This window comes from Canis lupus, chromosome 32, assembly GCF_048164855.1.
Source record: "Canis lupus baileyi chromosome 32, mCanLup2.hap1, whole genome shotgun sequence".
Lineage (NCBI taxonomy): Eukaryota > Metazoa > Chordata > Mammalia > Carnivora > Canidae > Canis > Canis lupus.
The window spans coordinates 22,558,481-22,586,428 of NC_132869.1; the positions used below are offsets into that span (position 1 = coordinate 22,558,481).

The window sequence follows — 27,948 nt, forward strand, 5'->3', positions numbered from 1 at the left end:
TAAAATAAAATCACTTCATGAAGAGGAGTGAGAAACATAAATGATAAGCCTATTGGATAATCATTACAAATAAATAAAAAGCCTTTGATACAAGCAATTAGTCACAAGCATTACAGGTTGAAATGCAGTCCAGTGTTAAAGAGACAGTTTAGAAGCACATGGCACATTTATCACAGCTCCACAGACAAGTTATTGAGCTGTCTGTGAAAAAACAGAGCCAAACAGGAAAGCTTTCAGCAGCGAGCAGCGGTTGAGGTCCTTGATTGATAGAGCTAGATGATGCAAAGCTGTCCGATGGCTTTCTGCAAAATAAAGTGAAGGAACTCAAGGTCTTTCATGGCGCTCTCTGACCACAGATGAACAGCTACTTTATTACGGCCCAGATTGAGGTTGCGCCTTGCTCCATATTCTGCTACTTTCTGATGCACACGGTTGACTTGACCAACCAGCCATTGTGTTTAACATAAGGGCCTGCCATCTTCACATTGTTTTTTTAAAGGTTTACTATAAAGGACAGAAGACTGCACCGGTTAAAAGCTCAGCCTCTTTACTTGTCCTTGCCACTGTGTGTGATGGCAGGTTTCCCATGCTGATCTACATCTTTCTTCCTGCTCACGTTGTAACTCCAATGAGTCCAAGCAAGGATGCTCAGTGGCATGACCTTAATATGCAAGGTGGTATCCCTGCCCCTCCCTCCCCACCCCGTCCCAAATCAGGGGGAAGTCAGGAGGCTGTATTTATTCTTATTTTAATTTTGTGCTTTAAAAATAGTGAACGAGTTTTACACACTGCAAGGACACCTTTCTGAGTGATGTTTAAGAAAAGGCCAGCAACTTTTCGGCTGCTTTTAGTAAGTTTCAAAACCTGAAATTTGTTTTGCTACGAAGTTTAACAGGAAATAGTAAAATGCATTGACCACTGTTAGCTTGATTCTTATTAACCAAATGTATTAATCTCAAAATAACCACTTTCCATTCTCTTAAATTCATTCTTATGTACCTGTCCTCCAAAGAGAGAGAGGGGGAATAAATAAGGAGAAAGGAAAGATTTGCTTTAGAATAATTTTTGAAGATTCTAGTCTTCCACACTATCTTTTTATACATTGTTTCCAAACAGAGCTCACATTAAGATGATCTTACCAAACCCTTTGTGTGAGATTAGAAGATAAGAAATCTTCAAATTCTACTCTTTTATTGACATTTTAAGGCCAAGCATTTTATTGACATTTAGACTTTTTGAGTATCATAAATTGCATCATTCAGAACACTTAGATTTCTATCTTTCATAAATGAATAAATTGATATACTACATTAAACAAAAAGGGCTTTATCTGAAATTAGTTCTGATGAGGATATATTTATTTCTAAAATTTAAGTGTGTAACCCAAACCTAATATTAGACTTCTGCTTCCTTCCCCCCGAAAATATCAGGAATTGTTATTCTAGTTTTAAATTTCTTGAGAAAGGAAACAAAGACATTAAAAGCTATTAATCTATTCAGAACCCAAACTCATATCCCAAATGTAAAAATATAAAGCAAAGTAGTTATGAAAAATAAAGTCAGGGGCATCTGGGTGGTACAGTTGGTTAAGCGTCCAACTCTTGGTTTCTGCTTGGGTCGTGATCTCAGGATTGTGAGATTGAGCCCTGAGTTGGGATCCTTGCTCAGCACAGTCTGCTTAAGACTCTCTCTCTCTCTCTCTCTCTCTCTCTCTCTCTATCCCTCAGCTCTATCCCCTGTGGGCACACACCCTTTGTCTAAAATAAATAAATTAGGCTTAAAAAATAGTCAAAGTATATCAGTGTTGTTTTGTTTAAGGCCTTTGGCAATGAGAATATTCCTCTACATAAAACAAGCACATGTATTGCTTCATTCTGGCTCTATTTACTCTCATAGATGAAAGGGGGAAGATGGTTTGCTTCTTTCTAGGAATTTACATATTTCCTAATACCTCAATTTCTTGTTAATCAAAGTAACTGTACCTACTGGATTCTTAGACTAAGACCTCACCACACGCAAGTAAGAACTCTGCATTTTAACAAATTTCCTAGGTGATTCATAGAACTAATCAGGTTTAAAAAGCCCTGCTTTAGGATCCCTGGGTGGCTCAGCGGTTTGGCGCCTGCCTTTGGCCCAGGGCACGATCCTAGAGTCCCAGGATGGATTCCCACGTCGGGCTCCTGGCATGGAGCCTGCTTCTCCCTCTGCCTGTGTCTCTGCCTCTCTCTCCGTATCTCTCGTGAATGAATGAATGAATGAATGAATAAATAAATAAATAAATAAATAAATAAATAAATAAATAAAATCTTAAAAAAAAAAAAAAAGCCCTGCTTTAAGGCACTAAGTAATGCACACTCTTGCTTATATTTTAGGTTCATCTGAGGACCTCTTCAAAAATTGAGATGTCAGGGGTGCCTGGGTGGCTCAGGCCATTAGGCAACTGACTCCTGGTTTCAGCTCAGGTCATGATCTCAGGGTCATGAGATGGAGCTCTGTGTTGGCTCCGTGCTCAGTGTGTAATGTGCTTGGGATTCTCTCTCTCCCTCTGCTTCCCCGCCACCGCCCCCCCCACACTTGCACATGCTCTTTCTTTCTCAAATAAATAAATAAAATATTTTTAAAAAATTGACATGCAAGTGCTCTATAGTACAGCAATCAGAATTTCTGACCGTTGGGTCTAACCACTGTTTTTTTTTGTTTGTTTGTTTTGTTTTTTTTACTCTCCCAGGTAATTCACATGAGTAACTGGAGCTAGTCACTACCATTCCTATCAGAGCTATGTAACCTGTTGTGTTTGTCTTTTTATAGCAGCTGCTAGGAAGCTCAAATAGTCATATGAATCTTTTAAGTAAATTATAATACATATATATATATATATAATTACAGCTTTATTGAGGTATAACTGACAGGTACAAAAGAAAGATATTTAAAAGTGTATGCTGTGGTGGTTTGATATATGTATGCATTGAGAAAGGACCCCTCAACCTAGTGATTAACATATCCATGACCTCACATAGTTATTTTTCCTTTTTTTCTTTCTTTCTTTCTTTTTTTTTTTTTTTTGTGAGAACATTTCAGTTCTACTCTCTTAGCAAACTTCAAGTTTAATTTTTTTAAGACTTCACATATATGTGATATCATACAGTATTTGTCTTTCTCTCTCTGGCTGATTTCATTTAGCACAATGCCCTCAGATTCCACCTACATTTGTTCCTAAGTGGAGTAAATTATAATATTAATTATAATTTTTTATTAAGAGCAACAAAGAGTGAGTTAAAAAGTAATGTACATGTATCTCATGCTAGTCACTGAACTAAACTTTTTCTTGTATATTTTTTTATTTAACTGTCAGAGGAATATTATTTTTTCCTGTTTTATATATAAGCAAACTGAGACAAGGAAGGATTGAATAGATTGATCAAGGTCAGATAGCTCTTTAGTAGCAAAACATCCAGGAATCAAAAGCACTTGTGTCTGACTACAAGCTTACACTCTTAAATCTTTGTGTATATGGTCCTTATAGCTTCTTTTCACCTGTGCAATAATTTTCTCTTAATTGCCACCTCTGTTCCTGAGACACAGACACAAACAAGACACACACACACACACACACACACACACACACACAGACACATACACACATTCTACTCATTCTTTAGTTCCTAGCTTTGGTTTAGGCTCTAGAATAATACGTGGACCTCAAATTTTAGCATGAATTAGAATCAACTGGGGGCTTTGTTAAAACGTATGTCACTGATTCAGTAGGTCTTAGAAGGGCCCCAAGAATTTTTATTTCTAAGGAGATCCCAGGTGATGCTGATGCTACTGGTCTATGCTTTAACAATCACAGTGCTGGATTAATTGTAATGGATGTTATTATATTACCCATCTTTCTTATGAGCATCTTCAAGTCATTTATGTAAATAGTGTACATATAAACATAAATAGGAAAGAAAAATGATGATATAGAAACTATGCTAATTAGAATTGATAATAAACTAAAGCTTCAAGTAAGAAGTGATTTCCTATCCCTTGTTGCAAATCCTTCGCAAGAGATAAATGGACTTCAGCATTCGTTCCTCCTCAAAGCTAAAATTAGACATGGTGTGGGATGGCAGGCAATACTAGTACTCTAGAAGTCAAAGAAACTTACATTATGACATTGTTTAGAAAATAAATGAGCAATTATGAACAATTTTAAGGTCTTCTATGCCTTGTGCTTCCTAAGTGACTTAAATCGTATCAAGATACATCTAATTATTCCATGAAACATTTTGCTTGAAGTTATAAATTACAGTGTCTCAAACAATAAAAGCAGAGGAATATTGTTGAGTTTACCTCAGTGATTTATGCCCTTAGTGCAAAATTGACAATTTAAGATATTCACTTGGTTTTTCTGTATCACTTTTGAAAAGAAATTTCCCACAAAACAGAATAGTAGCTAGGAAGATGCCCCTAATTATTTGTGTTGGATATTGGTCAGATGAGATTCAGAAAACAGTATTTTTGTCAATCAGTCTCAGCAAAGACAAATCTTTGCAACTTTATGATTAAAAGCTAACATGACTAATTTATTAAATTGGAAATCAGGCTGGCATAGAAAGTGTGAAACTATTTTAACAGCCTCTTTCTCTTCCTGGCTTGAGTAAAACTTAAGAAAAACAAATATGCATCTTTTACTTATAACTTCAGTGGCACATGTACTCTGAGCTGTAAGATAAAGAAAAGCAATATATGTGTGTTGTAACAAAGGCATTTTGAAAATATTCATTAACACCCACATCTGAGGAGAAGCTGTTTGATCTAGTAATAAGAATGTTAGCTGGAATACAATTCTTAAGATTTTTTTTTTAAATGTGAAATACTGCTCCTGCAGAAAGTTGGTTGGATGACATAAAGAGCACAGGCTTGCCTATCACACTGATTACTTGATGTAATAGTAAGCAAGCTTAAGTGAACTGTGTGTCTTCCATCTTTCCAATCACTTAGGGATGGGCATCAGAGCTCGCCATCCATCATCCCTGGCCTGAAACATACGGTGCATCAGCAATCTTGGGCTGACCTAAATGATAGTAAAAGCTGCTATGCTGTTCACAATAAGAAATTGTTGTCCACTGAATTACAGGTTTGTGATTAGATTGCTAACATGGCCAACTTGATGTATAAGTGAAGTGTCCAGGGAAGATATTCTTTAGGATCTTCTGAAGATTAATTTATACCCTTGAAATGTAGACCAATCACAGAGTCAAAAAATATGTCAAGGTATTTTTCTTATAACCAAGAAAGCCCAGCTGTTACAGCCATCATTAATTTATTTCTGGCACCTTTATCTGCAACAGAATTTAATAAACAAGAGGTCTAATGGCTATCACCTTACTATGGCTAGAATTGCCCAATATGATAATTGATTTCTTTGAAGTTAAATTCACATGGAGTAATTATATACTATTAAGGTTATAAAAATATATTCTATAAATATTATTAGGGGTACATACTATTAAAGATATAAGGTTTTGCTTATAACTTAAATTTATACATTTAAAAATGTTTAATTTTTTAATTTTTTTATTTTTACCTTTATTTATTTTTTATTTTTGGAAGTTTTCATATTTATTCAAAGTCCTCTGCTGCCCTTTTGATACCAGCAGGGCGGAGCTCCTTGGGAGAGCCTGTGGTCTGTCCCTGTGAAAAATGTTTAATTTTTTTAAAGAAGATATTATTTATTTGAGGGAGAGAGTACAAGCAGTGTGAGTGGCAGAGGGAGAAGTAGGCTCCCCACTGACCAGAGAGCCCTATGTGGGGCTTGATCCCAGGACCCTGGGATCCTGGGACCATGACCTGAGCTATAGGCAGACACTTAACCAATTGAGTCACTGAGGCACCCTTAAAAATGTTTAAATCTGTCCAAATGCTTATCTAAAATTTCTAGTTGTGTGCTATGCTCTCATACCTCAAAGTATGTCTAAAAATACCATGTAAATTACTTGGTAGGCATGCTATATATTATTTCCTTTGCTTCCTTTCCTAAGATCAAATAGGTAGAAATTTAAAATTGAACATTAAAGAAATTATCTCCAGATCAACCACACAGTGTACATGGCCTTAGATAAGCCACTTGGCTGCTCTCACCATCAGCATCCACATTCAGTATTGTAGGAATTATTTTTACTAGTCTAGCCAAAGTCTTATTCAGGAGGTTGGCATTCATTCCTTCAACATTTACTGAACACCCCTATTTTTTAGTCACATTGCTACATGCATGAAATGAGGATAAGTCCTGCTGACAACCTAGTGGAAAGAGACAAGACTGGAAAACAGGCAAGTACAATGGAAAGCTTACTGCAAAGAAAAACCAGCCAGGAACTTAAGAAAAATGAAAATTCTGTGCACAAGCACAGATTCTGAATTAACAGATCTAGCTGGGCTCAGATATATACCTTTTTAACATGTACTCCAGATAATTCTAACAGATAATCAGTGGTCTACAAGATAATTTCCCAAGTCCAAATAATAAGTGTGGGTGCTTTGGAGTGTATAGGGAAAAAAGCAACTGATTCAATCTTAAAAGCCCAGAAAAGGTTTTGCGAAAAGGTGGCAGAGAAGCTTCACAGGCCTCATCTGGGCACAATGGAGGGAGGATGGGGGAAAGTGTTCCCAGCAATAGAATTGTCTGAGAAGGAGAGCTCCGGGGACCCGAGATAGCTGATTTAAAAAACAAGAGGCCAAGACAAGAGATCCATTTGCAGAAGTTGGAAGGAGCTTGTCATGAAGGACATCTGTTTCTCTTTCTTATAATTTATATTTTGAACACATGTGCATTGAATGAGGTGTGTAGAAAGGATATATAATTAAAAGCTCTCCTTCCATCCTTTCTCCAGTTGCCCATTTCTCTTTCTGCTAAAAAACCACCATTAACACTTTCAAAAATATTAAATGCCTATACGATAATATTTGAACATATATTCCTAATGCCCTGTCCCAAGAAATTAACAATAAGCTATATTATATGCATAGTTCTATAACTTGCATTTTTGGCATGGTATTATTTTAGTGATTGCACCACATCTTACCCTCTGTAAACACTGCATATAGTATATGGTATATACATATACCATGATTTATTTTACCATTCATCCACTGGTATACAATTAGCTTTTATCCAATTGTTGACTCTTAAAAGCAATTCCATAAAGAATAAACTTGTACCTAAGTAATTTCAAACTTGTGCACTTATCTAAACTCCAAGAAATAGAATTTTGGAGTCAAGGGTATCATCCCTTAACATGTTGGTAGATTTTGCCAAATTGTTCTCTGTGAGGCTGTACTAATCTACAATCCCTGGCACTGTATGAAGAAAGGATTATTTCCTTACTCTCCATAAAGAAGTTTGACATTTATCTTGGGAAACCCAGGGAGTAAATCAAGGGTCTTAAGAGAAGGAATGACCTGCCTAGGCTTATATTTTAGAAAGATAACCCTCACTGCAATGCAGAGAATGGATGCATTGGAGTAGGTAAGATAGGAAGAAAGAAGGGCGATTAGAAGCTCAGCAGTTAGCTAAGAAGAGATAACCTGCTATGGATTATGTGGAAAGATAAGGATCTTATTGAGTATATGTTATAGGCCAGACTCTGTGCTGAGCATGCAAACTGCATTATCACATTTATTACTTGCAACAACACTGATGGATAGCTATTGTTATTTCTGGTTTCAGAGGGCAAAACAAACAAACAAAATAAAGCTGAGGCTCTTAAATTAATTAGTGGTTTGTTTATGCAAGTAGTACGTGGCAAAACTGGGATTAAAATCCACTGAACTGTTGGTTCATAGCAAGTGCTTTGAACCACTATAATATCCTGTTTGTGATGGACAAAGGTTGATTCATTTGTAATTTACCAAAGAGGCAGAATTGACAGATTTGGGCAACCGACTGCATCCCGGACATAAAGAAAAGGAACAGATCAGCATTGTCTGCCAAGACTGGGAACCAACAAAATTTACAACTGGGAAGCAAGGGAGGGATATAAGGCATAAAACTGATGTTTAGTTTGAAGTGCTGGTAGGAGCTGCAGTCTAAGATATCCTACTGTCTGAGAAGCAGAACAGTCTGGTCTGGAGATGATGTAGTTGGGGACATACAGCCACTGTGCTGGGGAGTCACCAGCATGGATGAGCTTACCCAGGGAACAATATTTAAGGAACAGGTTGAAGATGAGGAGAACATGAAAGAAACTAAGAATAAACCAAGAGAAAAGAAGAAAGGAAGGAAAATCAGAAGAAAATGTTATCCCCAAGCCAAACTTTTGAAAACAAACTAAAACAAAAACACTTTGAATTACTTTACAAAGAAATTATTAACACTCTTTTTTTTCACTTCTAAGATTCTCATGTATTATGAAAGTAATGTTCATAAAATGTTCCCTCAACACAAGGGAGAAATAGGTTCCTAACACATCTGCACCAGTACTGTCTTGTGGAGGTGATAGTTTAGGGGAAAATCGCTTTCCCTAAGCTAGCTGAGAGTTCTGATACATTTCTTTAAAGCTCTAATAACCATGCAGAAAAGTGTCAAATTGAGGATTTAAAGGCAAGGCTGTAGTCCCGGGAGAATGTCTGGGAGTGATTCCTATGTACCTGACATAACTCAGAAGCAGGAGAGTTGCACTGAATGGCTAGGAGAATTCTCCTGCACCACCTCATATAAATCTATGGAGGGCTACCCGAAGGTTTATGTGAGCTGTGTGTCCAACACGTGTTAGAAAATCAGTCTCGTTATATTTTCCCTGTAAATCCTTCCAGGAGTCTTCGAGGTTTAAGGGGGACCTTCACATTTGGAATGGAGAAATGAGTATAGATTTTCTGAGACTGCCTGGATTGTGTAATATGCAGTTCATACAATATATTTGGGGGGAAGAATATGTAGGTGCTGTCAGTCAACTGATGGATTCAGTCTCGAAAAATTCCAACCTGCCCACTCTCCCCAATTCCCTCCTAAGGAAAAAAACAAAAAACAAACCTCTTTTCAAAGGGAATACATTCTCTTAAAGTGGTCAAACAGTCTCTGTAGCATACCTAGTATGTGGCATGGCCTGGAGACATGACAACGATTTTCTTGTTTAGCAGTTTATACAATCTGTCTTATAAATTACAAATAATATCTCACATTCCACTTCTGAATATACCAAAGTTGAGAATTTATGATTAGAATCAAATATAGAATATAAACGTTTGTATGTATTTAAGTGGATTGTTACAGGAACAGACACCCTGAAAATTATATAAATAAAATTGTAATATTAAAACATTTAAAAAAACCAATTAAATATCTAACATATACTATTAATATTTAAGTGAAAATAATAGCTAAATTTTAATACATAATTTTAGATTATTGGGCCAGATTTCTATTTTATAAATAGATTTTAAAAACTGAATTACTTCTGAGCTTTTTTTTTTTTTTTTTTTAAAGATCTTATTTATTTATTCATGAGAGACACACACAGAGAGAGAGGCAGAGACACAGGCAGAAGGGGAAGCAGGCTCCATGCAGGGAGCCACATGTGGGACTCAATCCCGGGTCTCCAGGATCACACCCTGGGCTGAAGGCGGCGCCAAACCACTGAGCCACTTGGGCTTCCCTACATCTAAGCTTTATTAGGAATCTCTTTAACTTCAATACTCCTCCATTCTATCAAGTTTTACCTTCAATATCAATTGCTCATTATCCTGAACATAACAAACTTAGTTGCCTTTATTTATTTATTTTTTCTTGGTTGCCTTTAACAGAAAAAAAAAACAAACAAAAAACTATCGATTATTTAGAATGTTCCAAATCAAGCTTTGATTTTAGACACTTTTTTCTCCTAAGTTTATTTTAAGTAAACTCTCCTTATATTTCTAAATGTTAGAAATATAATAATAATAGATACCTGATTTTTTAAAATAGGTGGTCTTATTTACATTAAATGTAAAAGACATTTTTAACATTTAACATTTGAATCACATATATATGAATCACACACATATATGCATTTGGAAACAGCAACCTTATTATTTTTTTTGCAACTTTATTTATTTACTTATTTTTTGGGGGTGCTGACACCCTGAGACCAAGAGCAGTGGCTTTATTTATTTATTTTTTTTTAAAATTTTTATTTTTTGTTTATTTATGATAGTCATACAGAGAGAGAGAGAGGCAGAGACACAGGCAGAGGGAGAAGCAGGCTCCATGCACCGGGAGCCCGACGTGGGATTCGATCCCGGGTCTCCAGGATCGCGCCCTGGGCCAAAGGCAGGCGCCAAACCGCTGCGCCACCCAGGGATCCCAAGAGCAGTGGCTTTAAAGGAGGTTACCTCTTAAGCAGGTAAACTTTTGTTTTTGCAGATTCATAAGATGTTCCAAAGGAAGTCAATTTCTATAGAGTAGAAAATAGGGTTTTCTGTTTTTGTTTTTGTTTTTTTTTTTGAAAATAGGGGTTTTCTAACCAACTTCATACTCAAAACAGTGACTCAGACTTCTTGATTGCCACTATTTGAACAGCAATAAGAGGGAGCTCATTACACAATGAGGCAGACTGGTTTCATCATTCAACAGGTCTAAGTGTGAATATTTTTCCTAAAGTACTGTACACAAACCTCCCTAATATGTCTAGCAATGGTCCTTGCTCTGGCTTCTGGAATAATTCCAACAGTTTTTCCCCTTTTCACTAGGGTGCTCACTAATCATGTCCCTCATGCTAACATGAAATGTTAAAAGGATAAAATCTTTTGAGGCAAAATATTCCTATTTCGTCTAGTCACTGTTTCACTTCATAGCTTAGAAATTCTATGTCAATTTCTGTTCTAAGAACATTAATAATCATTTGTAGTCAGATTATAGAGCATTTCACTCAAATATCACACAACTCTATATGTAGAGCTACTTCCCAGGAGTTGGTCATTTAGCTTCTGTCAAGGCAACCTATATTATAAGCATATATAACTCAAAGATACTATTGGCACATAACAAATCCCCATTGTCTTTGGGATCTAGTACAAAGAGTAGAGGACTTTTTGATTATGATATATTTAAAGTGTAAAATAATATTTAATTACCAAATTGTCTTAGGTAATAGAAGAATTGGAAGAACTCATGAGTATTTAACCACAGTGGGGGATTCACTGAAACACACACAAGTACAAGGTTTGCTTTCCTCTTTACAGGACATATGGTCTGTTCCTTTCTGCACACGTGATCATTCTTCTTTCTCTCTACAGATGAGCCTCCTATGCTTTGAATTACTATAGCCATCCCATCCCTGTCTTTATGTGATCATTCTGATTTATATCAAATAGAAACTGTATTGGGCTTCTACATTCCCAGCCTCCAATTTTGGGGACAGAAAATCTCATTTTGTCCTAGGTCTCTACTCACTCCTGGTCCAATTAGAGATGAGCAGGGTCACAAGGTTACATGACCAGTAGCTCATGCATCTGCACTGTAGGTACAGGCTCTCTGAAAGGTCATGTGCAGGCTATAAAGAAAAGGAAGCATCAACAGGCATCCTGAGAGTTGTCTACTACAATAGTATTGAAGCATGTGTCTATTGGCTAAAACTCAATATTAAATATAGAGCCAAGACTGATATCATCCTAGTCATATTCTGAATCACCCATTCAAATTACAAGAATTCCATATGTCAGGAATTCCATCTATGCATTGGCTTATGAGGCATTTATTTGCATTCATAAGACCAAATGTACAATGTAAGCACAGAGAATGAGCCACCTAGACATTTATAAGGAAATATGGTTTCTGTAGCTTTAATTAAGCCCCTCCTCACAGAGTACTCAAGTTTGCTCTCACAAGAGTAATGATCTCATTTATCATGTGCCCCCCTGCCCCAGGATGTCATTATGTGAGTGAGTGATTATAATTTGCGTTGTTTCAGATGTCTTTACTTTTTTTGTTTTGGTTTACTTGTTTATCTTTATAGTAATGATAAATTACCAAAAAAAGAACATTTAAAGTAGGTAGACTTTGTGGTCTTCAAAGTGTGTAAAGGTGATTCACACTCAACAATACAGTAGAAGCGAGTTGGTCTTCCAGCAAGGATGGTATGTTTTTGTAGGTACACATACTCTCTTTTTCTCTTTCTTTGTATGATATCTTTCTTTCACAGTGAAGGATTCTATTTTTAAAAGCTTATATTGATATTAAAAAAAAACAAAAACAAGACACTTCTCAGGATCTAGGGCTAGGCAGTTTTTGTTAGACTTGACTCTAAAAGCACAACTCATCAAAGATAAAAATGATAAATTTGACTTCATAAAAAAAAAAAATCTGTGGAAGAGAGAGAGAGAACTTCTGCCAGAAACTCTTGACTTTTCTCTGGAAACTGCCCTAAGCAGAGAAGACAACTTGACTAGAGATGCCCAGAAAGTTGCATATCCCACGTGACCTGAGGCCAGTGACTGATACTGGGATAAAGAAAAGCCTGGGTCTTTTATCACTATCCATGCTGTGCTCCAGGTATTGCTCTTCTGGAAATGTTCCTGAACCTCATCAATCTCCAGTAGCAAGTAGGGCTCTCCTTGTTGGAGAATCACATCTTTTATCATTTCACTACAAATACAAAATTTCCATAGTGATTGGAGTTTCTTCTTATTATTATTAAATGTAGTCAGTTAATGTATTATTCCCTTCAGCCTAACAGTGGTTGTAAAATTGATATTACATTAGGAATTGATGGTATCTTGGGATAAAGGAAATATACACATATTCACATACACATTTAGGGGTGTCATTTGGACAAAATGAGGTACTTAGCAAGAGAAGAACAAAAGTAAGACATGCCTTCCAAATAGTGCCAATCAACTCTGAGAGCAAATGCGTCAGAAAACTTTATTTTTTCTTTCTGTGACGTTCAAACATTAACTACCTTAACTTTGTGTCTCGCAATGGCATACTATTCATATAATACAATTTCCTTTCTTTTCCAATATCCTAATAATGTAGTTCAGAGGCTAGAATTTTTCAGATTTACTCTTGGCTGTTGTTTTTCTGTACAGTGTCATTTGATGAACTGCTTTTTGTGATTCTTGCTTGTAATTTTAACTCCTTTATCAATTTTAACATAATCAATTTCATTTGTATTTTCTATATGTTGATGTCATAGTTTTATATTTTAAAAATACCTTTAATTAAGTGACATATCCCAGGTGTTAAGCAGATCCTCTTGAAAGCCATCTGGAAGCTTCTTAGTCCTTTAAAATGCATGAGTCAGTTATAAGGATAGTTCCAGATTAAAAATTTGGTGATGTCTTATAAAAGATTTACCTATTTCTACAGTCTTCAATCATATCTCTTCGTGTGAAAGGCAGTCTTCTGAATCCAAGGCCGTATTGTTTCAGTTTTACATCCAAGTGTAATCCTTCTGAAGATATTTTAAGTGACAATTAAAAATCCAAGCTTAATTCAAAATTTAGCCACAAGTGGAACTGCTAATGCAAATCATTCAACCAAAGTGAAAACTAAATGAGGAGATGCCTTCTACACATGGCTAAGCTCATGCAGAGGCAATGATAATCATTCTGTAGGTGACTGTCTTTGAGTTAAATTCATGTATTCATTCAACAAATACTCATGGCCTAATGTTGGCAAGCATTGACCTAGATATTAGAGAAATAGGGCAAATGACACAGATTAAATCTTGGGACAGGCTGAGTTACCAAAGGAAAATTACTTATCTTGTGTAATATTACATTTAATGTTTGAGTTTCTACTTGTTTTTTTAATTCACTTGAGGAATGGCAGAGAAAATTTTGCCTTGTAAAGTGAGTATAGTAAAAAGGAAATATTTGAGGTTTATTTAATTTATTTGGTTATTTCTTTACTGTTGGTACCAAATTCAATAGGGAAGCACATACAACTCTTAGAAAATATTTTAATAGCATTCTTATGCAAGTTGATGATCCCTCAGGGCATTGAAACTATTTCTTAATATTTAATCTTTAAAAAAATTTCTATAAAACAAATTAACATAAAATTTCCATAGGATATATTCGGTTTATTTTTTTCTGTACTTAGATATGGAAAAGTGTATATGGAGAGGGAATAGGAGGACATAAGGTATTCATGATGGCAGTATTAGGTAGGATGAAAACAATTCACACATCAAGCCCTCACTTCAGTACAAGGAAGACTTCCATTGGACACTGTCCTAGAATGTATTTAGACAGGCTGCTAAAAATTAAGCATCAGAAAATTAAACATAATGCATATATATAAATTTATATGTGCATATGTTTGCATGTAATTTACATATGTTATGCTTTGATCGTACGTATTTTGAAAAGCAATATAAGGAAATGAGTCATAGATTTTCTTTTTCTTTTCTTTTTTCACTGTTAAATGTTTAATATCAATGTAAAATAAGATCAGGATTTCCGAAGCAAGTTTCAGAACACAAACACTGATTTCTATCACAGTTTGTCTTCCTTTCAGAGGCCTAAATGTAAACATGTATAAATCTTAAGGATTTAAAAAATATCATGGTACTTTTAACATTATTACAGTTACAGTTGACAAGTATGCAAAAGAACTCATTTCCAAATTGAATGAAATATCCAAATTAAAAATGTAGCAGTTTAGTGTACTTATTGGTCATAAAATTCAGCAAGAAACTGTTCTTTCCCCCATACCTCAGAAAAACCCCACAAATTCCTTTCTAGGGCACTGATGGCATTAACAGTACTTAGCCCACCTTTGTCAGCATCCAGATATCTCTGGTTCAATCTATCTATGTAAATTAACTTGACAGTTTCAGTTGTTGAAAATACTCACCATCTTCTTCACTGCATTGTATTGGCAAAGCATCTACCAACAATGCACAGGATGGGAATTGAGCCATGAAAAACAATGGCTTGACTAAAGAGCTAACCATATAACCTGGGTCTGCTAATAGAGTGAGGATATTAATGGAAATGTAAAATTCCAGGAAGCATTCCTTTTTCATCCTCTCCAAGTAACCAGCGTGTATAGTACTGGGAAGTAAAGAGTAGAAGAAGGTGACAACAGCCATAACATGGAATTTCCCTAGAACCAAAAGGAAACTAAACAAAATGTAAACTATAGTGGACCAAAGAATGGACTTTCATTTGGGCTTTTACTGTGGTGGCAAACGATGTCCAAACTGAAAGACTGAAAAATTATGAAACAGTTTTGGGGCACCTGGATGGTTCGGTCAATTAAATATCCAACTCTTGATCTCAGCACAGGTCTTGATCTTAGGGTTGTGGGTTCAAGCCCCTGCAGTGGGCTCCATGCTGGGTGTGGAGCCTACTTAAAAAAAATATTAGGAAATAGTTTCAATGCCCTGAGGGATCATCAACTTGCATAAGAATGCTATTAAAATATTTTCTAAGAGTTGTATGTGCTTCCCTATTGAATTTGGTACCAACAGTAAAGAAATAACCAAATAAATTAAATAAACCTCAAATATTTCCTTTTTACTATACTCACTCCCAAAAATTACAAGGCAAAATTTTCTCTGCCATTCCTCAAGTGAATTAAAAAAACAAGTAGAAACTCAAACATTAAATGTAATATTACACAAGATAAGTAATTTTCCTTTGGTAACTCAGTCTGTCCCAGAGTATTTCTGCCCAAAATGTGTAGGCGCAACAGTAGTTTAAATTGTGATCTCAGGAAACTCCTGAATGATTGATTTGGCACCATGAGGAGTAGAGAACAGACTGAGTAGGATAATAACGCTGGGTTGAACTCCATGTTTTATAAGAACCTTTACAGCTTCAATTACAGTATTTCCAGTACTGAGAATTGGATACATCAGAAGGACTTTTCTCCAGTAAATGTCTGGGGGGAACTTAGCATAATATATGTTGGCTCTTTGTGTCTCTTCATCACTCTGAATCAGGATCTTCGAAATGCATATGGATCGACGGCAGTCTTGTAAAACTTGTTCCATTGCCTCACTGCTTCTCATTATGCTGACACCACAATTTCCCTTCTCAAATTTCACTCCTTCATACTTGTATCCTGTTGGGGTGGTCACCATGCATTCTTTATATGACAGCTGATTCAATCCCTTTTCCACAAGTCTGATCAATCGATCCGCAGAAAACATGAAGTCCCCCCTACTGACTGTCCTTCCCATTCACCCCGGACATTTCCAAACTCTTAACCTAGGTGGGCCCTCTCACCCCGAGGCCTCCGTAGGTTCCCTTAGGTGCGCTCAGATTTTCTTTTATGTGAGTAGCAACCTATATGTTCCAAAGTCAACAGGAGAATCACTACTAACTATATTTGAAAACTGCCAAGTGAACATGAACCCCCAAGGGTAAATGTAAACTTAATCTTTAATGTTCACGGGGAAGTGATTCATGGCCAGTTTCTACAATATGCCAAGGAGATGCTTTATTATCTGGGTACTGACACTTTATGTATTAGGCTATAATCAATAGTATTTGTTACATGCTCTGCATTGAAATAAAACTGGGCTTGTTCTGCAAATAAAGTTTTAATTACTAACACAAACACCTTAGTTTTGAAATATAGTAACCCTATATGTCCCCTCACACAGCTTTATTACAAGGCATAAAAAATCAACCTAGAGTTTAAAAAGCCTTAAATGTTGACATTTGAAAGGTATAGCCTGAGCCTACATGCTGCTTTATTTATGCAAACAAGTCATCTATCTTAGAAGGGAGACTGAACGCAGTTTCCTCATCTGTAAAACGGAGATGGTGGTTCTAGTTCACACAGTTGTTATCAGAATTAAATTAGATGATGTGTGCAAAGACCAAAGAATTTTGGGCTGCTACTAAAATCGGGGAATGGTAAAAATTTGCATTTGAATATTGATGCCCATAATTGGTTTAGTTTTAACCCCTTGCATTTCAATGGGTGCTGTCAACACCCATGAGACACAAAGATTTAATTGCTAATGGTAAACCTGTGCAATCATTTAGTCTATTTAACTATCCAGAGAGTGGAACTGATAGACAACAGCTTCAGCAGGGTGGGAAGAAGACGTCTCTGGAGCCCACACAGACAACTAGCCTTCCTGCTTTAGCCCCTTCAATCTTTGAGCCATCGACCATACTGAAAAATACTAAAATCAGAAACCTGACAGTTTCCTACAGTGTGTCATACAAAACCATTCACGAACTGGCCCCACCCTGGCATGAAGCCTGCTCTGCTCCCCCATGAGACTGCATTCTGATTAAACCCCTCAGCTCTTGTGATCTTGTGTAATTGTTATTTTGTCAGATCCTGCACCAAGGGCTGTACCTCAAAGTACAGCAGTTTGGCTGGGGTCAAGTCAATCAGTGCAGGACTCCCCACGTCTCCCAAGACAGACACACTTGAAAGGAATCCCCATTGTTAGCATCTTTCACAGATTCCTTGAGATATCAGCAAGACGAACATTTTACAATGAAATTTTAAGGATATTCAGAAAACAGAAGTAGGGTACAGTGCCTCCAGATCCTCTGAAACTCTGGTGGGTTCAGGGCAGCCGTGACCATTGCCCTCAGCAAAGGACACACTTGATGTACTCTGTGTCTCATTCCTTTTTGTATGTATAACAACTTGTGTGGTGCCCATGGCTCACTGGGTGAAATTTAGATGCCCATTAAATGATGATTCCTTTCTTTCCTTCCTCCCTAACTCTACAGATTCACACACACAGAATTTTTCAAGCTAAATCTACCTCTTCATAGTATTGAGCAAGTCAAAAATCCCGTTCTCGTAAGAACAGGGTGAAAACTGAATACAGCAGGTTTTGTGGGTACTGAGATGACATAAAGGACACACACTCACTCAGAAAAGGTTGTCTCTCCCAGCCCTCTGCTATTGTCTCCAGCCTCACATCGTCACACTAAAATGACAATTCGGTGTCATTGAAAAATAAATATTTTTTCAAATAAATAGCATTTCTTGCTATTTTTCATGAGGAGGCAGAAATCCAGACTATTTTGCAAAATCTGGTTTTTACATGTTGGCAATTGAGTTCTTTTTCTTCTTCCATGAAGTACTGTGTAAATCAAACAGAATACACATACAGGGGAGTAGTTTGAACTTGCGCTCCAGATCTCTAAGACTTAGCAGTCTCTAGAGATTACTGCTACACATCTGAGTAGGAAATATCCACTCTTCTTTCCAGAAGACTAGGATGCTACTTGTACGCACCCGGGCTGTTTGTGGCTGGGTTCCAATGTGCTGTCTTTTCTTATGTAAGGACTTTGGTCAGTACCTGACTCACAAAATTATGGCTCTTATTTTAATCAGCAAGGAAGAATTTCTTCACTGTAAAATCTTATTAAGGGAATTTGATTGCAAATTGAATGTAGTCCAGCACCTCTCCAAACTCATTTAAGATATTTGATATTTGAGACAAAAAGCCTAAATGGGCATGTTAACTATCCACTGACCTAAACTATTCCAAATTCTATCCCTGCACTCTCAGACCATCAGAATATAATGTCTTTGACTACATTATCTCAGTCAATCAACGATATGGCTTCTGAGCTATGACTCAATATCATATTCTTTGATTTTATGGATGGCTGATATAACAAATTACCATATTTAAGAGCATTTTTTCATAACTTTTGGAAAACTGGTAGGAGGTATACTCTGCCATGTGATGTAATATTGCTTTATATTGGAATTCATGTGGTAAATTCCAGGAAAAATAGTTCCAGGAAAGGATGTTTATCCTCACAGTTGCCATCTGTATATGATTTCTTTTTTTTTTTTTGTATATGATTTCTTAATGAGAAATAATTTCTTTTCTTTGGTTGTCAAGACAAACTTCAAAGACTACATTAAGTGAAAATGAGAATCCTAGGTTTGTTTCTGAATTTTTGAAGCCCCTACTGACCTCTTTATTTGTCCACTAATGTTAACATTGCCTTTAGGTTTTAGAATAACCCAGTTATTTTGGAAAGAATGGGATATTTCCTACTCAGATGTGTGGTAGTAATTTCTAGAGACTGCTTTATTCGAGTGATTTGATTCTGAGTGGCCAACATTTAAAAAAAACACAAAAACTATTTACTTAATTTTCCACAATGTTATTGCTCTTATTTTTAATTTATAAATATATTTTTTAAAAATAAAAATAGTCCACTTCTACCATAAATTTTAGTGGGCATCTGCGTCCAAAATATCTGAATTTTTGGCTCTAGAAATATAGTATTTGTGGTTTTAAATGCATATTATAATTCTAGAATTCCTAGAATTGTCACTTTGGCTTACCAAATATTTTTGAGAATCTCTTGGATGCCTTGCACTGACCTAAATATTGCAAATATAATGGTGAGCAAGTTACACATATACTTTTCCCATTATGGAGCTCACAGTCTCGTGAGTAGTAGACAAGAAGCCAGGCAATGACAATTACAGGGCAGTCAGTGTGGTGGTATTTGAAATATAGGGCAGGCTACCTAACCTATATTAGGGAAAGCGAAAGGGCATCACAGAGAAGATAATATTCCATTTGAAACATGAAGTTCTCAGGCAAAAGTGGGGGAAAGGTTTTCAGGCAAGGGGTGTGGATTCCACGAGCCTGTCTTTTTCATTGTATCTTCAGAGCCTTGCTTACCACTTGACTCATGAGAGGCACTCAAAAATTTTTAAATAAATAAATGAGTGGTGGAATAGCATGTGTGAAGGATGAGAGCCAAATCGGGACAGGTCCTTTAGAGGAACTGAAAGGATTTGGTGTGCTAATTTGTAGAGTTCAAGGTTGGTGCGAGTACGCAAGATGGGACTAGAGAGGTGTACAGTGGCCAGGTAAAAATGATTCTTGTGAGTCATTTAAATAACATGCACTTTAACCTAGAGAAAAGGGAAGTCACGTGAGCTTAAAGAATTTTTTTAAATACTACAATAAAATTTTAAAAATAATTAAATAAATCTTTATTTTCTTCATAAGAACTTGACCTTTGGTTAACTCTAGCTGGATTCCCTTGGGAACTTAATAAAGGCAGAATGTTAAGTACATCTCAGGGTGACATTATTGATAGTAAAAATGGCCTCTTATTGGTAAATTCTATCTGGACCACAAGGAACTCTACATGAACCATAAAAATGTTAATTATCATAGCTTGAGGCTTCCCTGTGAGTGGACCTAGCAAGCCATGCCTACAGAATTGTTGCCAGAGTTGTAAGGCTGTTCTACAAGGGACTCCCACAGTTAAGCTGCTAGACAGCTATAGGGACTCCCAGATGAGCAAGGCCCACTGCTGCCCTATAGACACCTGTGGCTCCCAGTCTTTGTCTCTCCCTCTCAGTAGACAGGGAGAGGTGTGCTGCGTGGTCCTGTTGTAAGTCTGAATGTTCCGTTGAACCTAAAGAAGAAAGAGGGTACTGCACCACTGAAGGGTTGTAGAAGAGTCATTATGAACAAATTTGTTTTCATAGGATTGCTTTAGCTGTTGAAAGCAACTGCCTCTGGCTCAGGTTGTGATCCCGGGGTCCTGGGATCGAGTCCTACATTGGGCTCCCTGCAGGAAGCCTGCTTCTACCTCTGCCTGTGTCTCTGCCTCTCTCTCTGTCTCTCATGAATAAGTAAATAACATCTTAGAAAAAAAAAAAAAAAGAATACCTTGACCAAAATCAGTAAGTCTTGCTGGAATAGTCTTACTATAAGAAGGGGGAAAAGAGAAAGGTACCCTCCTTGTAAGTTTCAGCTAGACTTTGAGGCTCTAAAGCCCATCAATTGAGACTTAGAGGAATGCAAACTGGTTTCCATATCTTTTTGTGTGTGGCTCCTCTGCCACTTACTGGAGAAACATTAAATCTGATGGGAAAACAAGAACAACCAGAAGGAAAGGGAAAATACTAAATGGCACATTTTTAAAAAAAAAATCAGCAAATATTGCAGAGTTAGGTTAGAATACTGTCTCATTCCATAACTAGCTGTATGACCTTAAGTCACTGGGCCTCTTTGACTTCAGGTTTCTGGGCAGAAAAACAAGGGATTAGATTCAGTGACTTACAAAGGCTCTTGACTTGAAGGTCCTGGGAGTCTTACTGTCTGAACACCACCCATGTGGCAAGTACTATACAATCTCTAACCTCCCATCTTCCCCCAATAAATACAATGAAAATCAAATAAATACCAAATGCTTATAACAGAAAGATCAAAGAGTAGGGGCCAACAGCTGCAGTCAGTCCTCTTCCCAAGATGGAACTGAAGACTTATTTTTCTACACCTAAATTTCACCCTGGATAGCATGATGATCACATCTAGAACTGAAAGACTTTATTATGTGCTTTAGATTCCTCAGGTTGTGGGGGCTATGGTAGGCTCTGACAAACCAACCTAGGCTGAGATAAGCCCAAGCTCACTGCCCCGTGTCCAGGGTACGTATTGCAACATTTGTTCATCAGAAACTCTCAGTAACTGATAGAACTAATAGGGACAGTTAATAACTTAGCATGACTGTGCTCTTCAACCATCTTGAAGAAAGACATAAAAACCCAGTAAAATTTAAGCCTGACATCTAAAACAAAGTGATACAAAGTGAAAATAATTAATTTTAAAAAGCACATCTCCAAGAGATCTAAGCACTCCCATATCTTAAAGGGACACTAAATGTACTGACATATAGTTATGTGACATTAAAAATGCAAGAGAAACCTTCGTTTTTACAAAAAGTTTCAAATTAGGAATTTTAGTGAAAAGCATTGCGTGTACTTCTAGGAAATCTCATCATGATCTCAGTGTAATAGCCATTTGTAAAAGAGCCCTGAACTGAGTCCATGCCAGGGAGCATTATTGGAAAATGGCCCGCTCTGACGACTTCCTGGAATTCCACTCTGTGCAAGTCAGCAGCTAGCTTAGCACCAGCTGGGCACTAAACTGAGGCACGGGCAAGTGTAAGGGTGCACTCCGAGGGGACATGGTGTGTGATTTATATAGCTTGAGTCTTGAAACAAGGCAGCTAGACAACAGTTCAGGCTATTCAAATCACAGGATCAGCCTTCTTTAGTTTTAACAAAACATACAGTTAAACGTGGCCATTAAAAAAAAAATAGAACAGAGATAACTGCGCAAGTATTTGTTGTAGTTGCCACGATGCAATGTACCAGGTGTATGGTGTGAAGAAATGATACAGCCTCTCCTCATGATGCTGTCCAGCAGTTTCCAACCTACATTGCATGGAATCTCAGCATTTCTCAGAGGGAATTACAGAATCATCTGATTCAAACTGTCTTTTTAAAAAGATACTCTAGATGTTGTTAAAGAACTGTGAATTTAAAAAGACAAATTTTTACACTAATTTTTAATAAACTTGGAAACTATAAACACATTGACTTATGCTGCCAAATAACTGTTGTATGCAGATCCAAGGTTAATCTCTGTACTTATACTTAAACATATAAATGTATCATTGATTAAATAGGCTGTGTGTATGTGTTTTCATGTTAGTAGCGGGCAGTTTTACTCATGTAAAAATACAGTAACAAGTGCTATTCTGCTTACCAGGGTGAACCATCAGTTTTTTTCACTGTAGTATATCCAAAGCAATATACCAAATGAACTGGATGGCAAGACCAAAATTTTATATGACTGTCATCCATCTGTCTTAATTTCAAATCTCATAATTCACTGAAATATCATTGAACAAAGTGTTTAACTTTGTAATATGTAAATTATTATAAATTAAACTAGTAAGATACGGTTTGTCTATTTGATTGATTGCTTCATTTTTTAAAAAAGCTCTAGATGCTTAGAAAAGTCTTAAAACACAAATTCAGATTTTTTATCTAATAACAAAAAGAAACTAGTCATTGGTAAAAATTTTACATATGTTCATGCTTACATATGAGACAGAAATTATTGGTGAAGCTTGACTTTATTTTTCTAATAATTTACAAATTTTCAATTATAAAGATGAAAAGAACCCAATTTACTTAATAGTGTAGAAACTATTTTGTAGTAACTTTCTGATATTTAAGAAACTATGTATATGGGGAGAACATGTATTTCTTTCTCTAAGAATCAAAAATGAAAAATTTTGCACTGTTTTAAAAAAGCACTTCACACTAGGAAAAGCCTATGAAGGCTTACTTGACTTTTTCCATTTCTGTTTGATAAAAGGAATTAATAATTTTGGATTACCGCTACACATTAGAAGAATAGATTTAAAATATTAAAATGTATAATTATGGCTTGTAAATTTGGAGAAATGAAGACAGCATGGAGAGGATGGGGAAAAATGAGACCATATGCAATACAACTAGGAAGGGAAACCTGCCAATTGTAATAAATAAGATGACTTATGATGCCTTCACCCTCTTCATATAGTTATAACTGGAGCTTCTCAGTGCTTTATACCATTAGTCACTACTTAGCAGTTTCATTTTTACATTTTTTTCAGTACCTTTTATACTTATGATTTATGCCTACAGAATAACTACAGAAACCATACATCCCTTACATACAGATTCCAGAAGAAGACAGAACTCAGCTAAGTAAACTTGTAAATCCCATTCTGTAATGGTGTTATAAGACACGTGGTTTTCCAGTAAGACATACTCCTGTAGCTTCACTTTTCACCTATGGACTTCTTCCAGGGCGGTGCTGCTTTCTTAAGCTATATCATGGTGGAATCTTATCCTTTATAATGTTTTGGAGAAAGCTGAGGGTGGCGCCTGCACAATTTGATTTGGTGTAAAAATACACACCAAATCTGATTTCTGTTACATTAAGGCATTCTCTGACAAAATACACAGAACAAGAAATGAAGTGAATTGTGTTTTAGAAATATCTTGCAAGCTTGTTTCCCTGAATACCTGACCACTAATTTAAAAAAATGGATCAAAACCCATTTTAATTGAATATTTAATAGATGATTTAATGGTCAAGTTAAGATACATCTTAAATGCTAAATATAAAAATGATTTGTGTTTGCTTACTGGAAATATTTGTAATACAAGTGAACATATATAATAAACCAATATTTAAAGCAAATTTACTATGGAAGAAATGAAATGACTGTCTTCAATTTATAAACATACATTCATCAACCTATATTTTTGACTAATAGTTGGCTTTTATAATATGAATATCATAACAGTGGATTACCATTAACAGTAGAAATAATTTAACTCATTTTTAAAAATGTGTAATATATTTTCCTTTAAAATGAGCCATTGGAAATATAAAAATGGTAATATCCTCCTAGGGAAAGGCCTGAATTAAGCTAGAGGGAACCATATCAATTTTCATAAATAAATGAGCTTACTCTTTTGTGAATTCCATCCTCTACATGATGCCCCAAGACATAGTATGACTTATAGGAAAGAATCTAAGATTTGCTCATAGGAGCGTGTGATCTGGTGTAAGTCCATTTTCTATTGAGTCATAACATAGCATAGGTACTTAAGTTTATCGTGCCCTGGTTTTTCTCTCATTGAAATGGGCAAAGTAGGGATCCCTGGGTGGCGCCTGCCTTTGGCCCAGGGCGTGATCCTGGAGACCTAGGATCAAATCCCACGTTGGGCTCCCGGTGCATGGAGCCTGCTTCTCCCTCCGCCTGTGTCTCTGCCTCTCTCTCTCTCTCTCTCTCTCTCTGTGTGACTATCATGAATAAAAAAAAAAAATTAAAAAAAAAATTTAAAAAAAGAAATGGGCAAAGTCTCCCTTCATTAGATATCTGCAAGGAGAAATAAAACTATACGGTAAAACCTTTTGAGAACAGTAAAGTGTTATTTAAGTTCTAGAAAAGTCATGCTAATCATCTGGAAAGTAATTTACCTTTTTTTGTTGGTTCTGAAAATAATGTTTAAATAGATAATTTAGGGGTCCTGAAATGGCCATTTATTCATAGTAGAGTGTAAAGAGACTTTAGCTAATTTGGAGAGCTTGAAATGTGTGATCCCTAAGAAAATTCTAAAAACTCCTTTGTAGCTTTCAGCATTAAACCTAGACACATTATGGTATCTGAATACTACTATTACCTGGGGATTCCACCCTCCCCCCCCAATATCTTTACTACAGAAAAAAAGAACAATTAAAACCTTTTACTCCCTTCCAGTATTATGAGAATAGACAAACATTAATGGGGATGTTACTGATTCATTCACACAGGTGAGCAACCAAGGCTGTACTGCATTACAGGTATTTTGCCATAACCTTCTGAAACACTGTTTCATAGTGCAGGGGATGTCATATAAAAAATAAATGATACTTCCCAATCTCAGCAGTTTGAAAGAAACATAAATCAATGGCGTAAGGAAAGCAGGTGATGTAATGACTCTAGACTTAAGTAGATGGCTTGAAGAGATGGATCATGAAGCTTAACCTTTGAAATTATTCATTGGATATTAATATAAACACACGGAAAAGCACATTTCAAAGTTACCTTGCTTTGCTAAAATTCTATTCATTAAATCAAGAGTTTTTAAATGGTAAAGAAATAATATATCCTATTCCTGGAAACTGTCTAATAGCAAACACTTAATAAGCCTGGTCTTAATGTTTCAGTTAAGGATGTTTGTAGAAAAGGAGGTCAGTAATGTCTACATAAATCCACACGCAAAAAAAGGGTAAAAAAAAATGGATGCTGAAACCCAAACTTGTCAATAAATGGTGATGATACGAATGCATCCAAAGGAGATGAGAAATCAGACCAAATATTAATACATACAAGTTGGGAAAAAATTAAGAAGTGATCCAAGGAGGGTAGAGATTGAGATACTGATCATATATAAAAGAAGATAAATAAATTCAAATTAGCAACAAGAACCATAGCAACTGAGGAGGTGTTACGTGATCTGGACTGACAGATCCTGATTGACATTTGGTGTTTGGTCTAAAAGTAGGGAGGCAAAATTTCTCTCTCTATGTGAATGTATTCCCCATGTGAGACATGAAGCACTAATATTCCATCTAAATAACCTAGCTTCATAAACAGGCAATAAAAAAACCAACTAAGTAAGTTCTGCTTTACAAATAAAATACTAAACAAGTACTCTGTCAAGACTTGGACACAAGGGTTTCTTTCTATCTCCTGCTTTATCCATTCTCTACTTTGCACTGAGAGATGTCTCATTTCTCCTCTTAATTTATAATAGTTCCCTTTATCTTACAGGAAAAAAATCACCATACCATAACCTTTACATTCTAGATGCTGCATCTTTTGGATCCAGACTAGAGCATCTTCATTTCCTGTATCTTGCCCATACCAAATTCATCTCCATTTCCTGACCAGGCCATGAGAACCATTCCTTATCTCTTCTTATTAATCCTTTTGCCTGAAATATCCTTCTTGCACCAAGCTCCTTCTCATTGGTGTTATTTGGATCCTTCCAGAAACAGACGTTAAGATGGAGTTAGAAGTGCAAAAGGTTTCCTGGAGATTAACACTTGTGAAAGAAAAAAAGCAAAAACGTAATTGGATAAGTACCTCTCTACTCAGTATGCAGATCTGAGAGAGTCTCTCTCAGCCCAAAGGAAACTCTAAAGCAAGGACTGATTGTTAGAAGAGGCTTGTATGGGCTAAAAGTAGCTAGGCCCTTGTACCACCATGTTGCCCAGCCATTGTTCCAAGAAGAGTATGACCTCGGGAGGGGTCCTGGAGGTGCCAACAGCTGGAAGTTGTCAGCTAGCTACACTCCTCACCGCTGGGCAAGTAGACCTTTTTAATAGAGTGATCTAAGCAGTGCACCAGTTCATGTCTGCCACACCACTGTTTTCCAAAGCACATGTGAATGTCTAGTCCTGTGCAAAACCTACAAAAAGTCATCCTCAGGTGGCTCTCCATGCTTACACAACAATGGGAACTTTAGTATCTCATATTGCATTGTGGTCTCATTATGTTCACAGGGCTCTGCCTTTTGAAAAATAGAATGCACAGCACCTATCAAATAAAATATTCAAAAGAGGCAGAATAAGGGGCACCTGAGTGGTTCAACTGATTAAGCATTTGCCTTTGGCTCAGGTAATGATCCCAGAGTCCTAGGATTGAACCCTGACAAGTGGAGAGCCTGGTCCTCCCTCCTGCTTGTGCTCTCTCTCTCAAATAAGTAAATAAAGTCTTTAGGAAAAAAAAAAAGAGGCAGAATGAATTGACGAATCGAAGGATGGACCTACCAGCTGGATGATTGATCAATACAATTGGTTATTTCCTACTCTGATGCAGAGACACCAAGGGAAATATCTTGCATAGGTCAAGAGATGTTATGAACATCTCAAAATATAATTTTAATATACTTTGAATACTAATTGTATGGATAAAATACATAAAAAATTAGCATGTTCTTTTTTTTAAGTATTTTTTTTTTATTTATTCATTCAGAGAGAGAGAGAGACTGAGAGGCAGAGACACAGGCAGAGGGAGAAGCAGGCTCCATGCAGGGAGCCCGACGCGGGACTCGATCCCCGGTCTCCAGGATCAGACCCCGGGCTGCAGGCGGCGCTAAACCCCTGCGGCACCGGGGGTGCCCCAAAATTAGCATGTTCTAAGCTAAGGTTTTGGAATTATGTCCCTAATCATTTAAATGAATGTATGTATCTCTTTTAAACCATTATTCTCATTTCCAGTTTTCTCAATTTACAGATGGGGGAAATAGTTCATTTATTTATTTATTTAATTTTTAATCTCTATATCCAACATGAGGCTCAAGCTCACAACTTCAAGATCAAGAGTCACCCACTCCATCAATTGAGCCAGTTAGGTGAACCTAGTTCATTTAATTTTTAAATCCTAAGATAAACTATGTTTACTCTGTATTGTAAAATAATAATTTCAATAGAAAATTTTGGATGTTTCTTTGATGACTTCCTCGGAGAATGCTTAGTAGCTCAGTAACACACATTCTTCATTTAATCAGACAACAAATTGACTCTATGCCAGGCCCAGAGCCAAGCTTGGAGGACACACCGATGAGAGTGAAATAATAGGACAAGAAGTCCTTTTTCTAATGGA

At 36.4% G+C, this 27,948-nt stretch overlaps 1 protein-coding gene and 1 pseudogene across 3 annotated transcripts in view; both read right to left on the bottom strand.

Moving 5' to 3' along the window:
• WDR72 (WD repeat domain 72) overlaps nucleotides 1–27,948 on the bottom strand; it is a 221,014-nt gene that overhangs the window by 43,452 nt on the left and 149,614 nt on the right. The window lies entirely within an intron of this gene.
• On the bottom strand, nucleotides 15,672–16,127 carry LOC140622833 (uracil phosphoribosyltransferase homolog pseudogene; annotated as a pseudogene).